Here is a 2,434-nt window from a genome sequence, read left to right as displayed (position 1 = left end):
AAAATGCATCCAATGTTAATTGATTATAGTTAATAGCCCTATTTTAATACTATTTCATCAATTTTGACAAAGGTACATGCTAGAACAAAGTGTCAATAATAGGGAGGGGTGTATAAAAATGCTGTGTTTTTACATGATTTTTCTGTAAACCTACAACTTCTCTAATTAAATAATAATGATAAAGTAAATGCTGGAAACAACCTAAATATTCAACAGTGGGTTAAAGTTTAAATAAACAGTACATCCACATGATAGATTATTATAATTTATGCTAATTAGTTTTTAATGAAGAAAATATTTATGAGAAAGTAAAATTAAATGAAAAAAGCATGATAAAAATAGCATTGCAGTGTGATTCCAACTATGCAAAAAATATGCATTGAAGGAAAGACTATATAATTTTCTTTTTCTTAGTTGCTAAGGTATTAGAATAGCTAGAAGGAAAGAAATGAAATGGTGGAACTGTAACCCATAGCATTCTTTGAAATTTGCTATACAACTAAGTGTTAAATTGTAATTTGAAAGTTATCACCTTTTTTTATATATGTCATATTTCACAATAAGGAAATAACAAACTATGGTACTGTAACTCATAACATTTTTGGAAATTTCCTATATAACTACTTGCTAAATCATACTTTGAAAGTTATCACCTTTCTGCATATATATTATATTTCACAATAATGAAATAACTGAAACTATGGAATTGCAACCCATAACATTCTTTGAAATTTGCTAAGTACTTGTTAAATTGCACTTGGAAAGTTATCACTTCTATGTAAATATGTTATATTCTGCAATAAAAAATAAAAATAAAAAATATTTTAAAAAAAGTAAAGAAGACGAGAAGGAAACAAAGCCAAGATGTTAACAATGGAAACTCTTGGAGGTAAAATTGCAGTTCATTATGCTAATCTTTACACTTTTCTTATTTTTTGATATTTTAAATTTTTGTTTCTTTCACATTTCCCACCATTTCATATTACTTTTATGATAAGAAAAAATAAGCACTGTTATTTATAGAAACACTTTGTGAAGGAAAATGCAGGTTGGGTCCTGCATTTCCCCATGACTCAGAAACTGTTTGAGTAGATTTGCAGCTCCCGTGAATAAAAGCACCTAAAAATGAACATGCAGTTTCTGTGCTGAGTACCAGGCGGTGGCAGGACGCCTCACAGGCCTACAGTTAGTCAAACAGAAACCAGCTTTCCCCACCTTGTTTGCTCTCTTGCCTCCCTCTGCTCTGATTCCTGAGAGCGGATACGCGGAGTTCCACTGTTTCCTGAGAAGGGGCGACGGCTCAGATAGGGCGTGTGGTGGGGGGGTTCTGCAGCCGACACCTCAGCCAGTTCCCACATAGGGTTCCCTCTCATCCTACTGCTGTCACTAAGTTAATTTATTATATATGTTATCTAAAGGTGATTTAATTTTGTATTAATTTTTCTTTTCAAATAAACTAATCAGAGTGAGGGAACATCTGTCAGTTCATCGATCTCTTTAGTTTAGAGAGCACTGTTGCTCTCCCGGATCTTTATCAGGGGTCTTCTGAAGCACCATTGCACTCCTTTCTACCAGCCCCACAGAGAAATCTTCCCTGGAGACTAGCAGTGCATTTTCCTTTAGCATACCTCCATTCTTTAATGTGAAATTTTGATTTCATATTCCTAACACAAACGATTTCTCACAGCACCAAATTCTATGGGTACTCTTTTCACTTTCTTGATGGTGTCCTTAGAAGCAAAAAAAAATTAATTTTGATGCAGTTCAGTTTCTCTGTATTTCCTTTTGTTGCTTATACTTTTGGTGTCATAGTTAATAAAACATTGCCCTCCATCGGGTGTTCTCCGGATCCTCTCTCAGGTGTTCTCTTCTAACATGACAGAAAAAAGAAGCAACAATGCTCGTGTCAAAAAGGGCCGCAGCCACTTACGGTCTATTCGCTGCACGAACTGCGCCTGCTGCGTGCCCAAGGATAAGGCCATTAAAAAATTCATCATTCGAAGCATAGTGGAGTCCCCAGCCGTCAGGGACATTTCCGAAGCAAGGGTCTTCGATGCCTATGTGCTTCCTAAGCTGTACGTGAAATTACATTACTGCGTGAGTTGTGCCATTCACACAAGGTAGTCAAAAAGGGATCTCCCGCGGCCCGGAAGGACAGGACACACCCTCCCCGCCTATTTAGACCTGCGGGTGCTGCCCCACGACCTCCACTATAGCCCATGTAAGGAGCTCAGCCTATAAAGACCGAAGATAAACTAGTCTATGGAAAAAAAAATTAAATGGAAATTAAACTTAAAAAAAAAAAAAGAAACCATTGCTTATACTCCAATATCACAAAGATTTGTTTTCTTCTAAGAATTTTATAGTTTCAAACCTTACATTTAGGTCTTTGATCAATTTTGAGTTATTTTTTGTGTATATTGTGAGGCAGGGG

The 2,434-nt window shown here is 35.9% G+C and overlaps 1 pseudogene; it reads left to right on the top strand.

The window, feature by feature from the left end:
• Positions 1–1,875: 1,875 nt before the first annotated feature.
• On the top strand, positions 1,876–2,216 carry LOC119526216 (annotated as a pseudogene).
• Positions 2,217–2,434: the final 218 nt, after the last annotated feature.

This window comes from Choloepus didactylus, chromosome 1 (assembly GCF_015220235.1).
Source record: "Choloepus didactylus isolate mChoDid1 chromosome 1, mChoDid1.pri, whole genome shotgun sequence".
Classification (NCBI taxonomy): domain Eukaryota; kingdom Metazoa; phylum Chordata; class Mammalia; order Pilosa; family Megalonychidae; genus Choloepus; species Choloepus didactylus.
The sequence above is the reverse complement of the archived record's forward strand: the minus strand, read 5'-3'. Positions and strand labels throughout refer to the sequence as shown.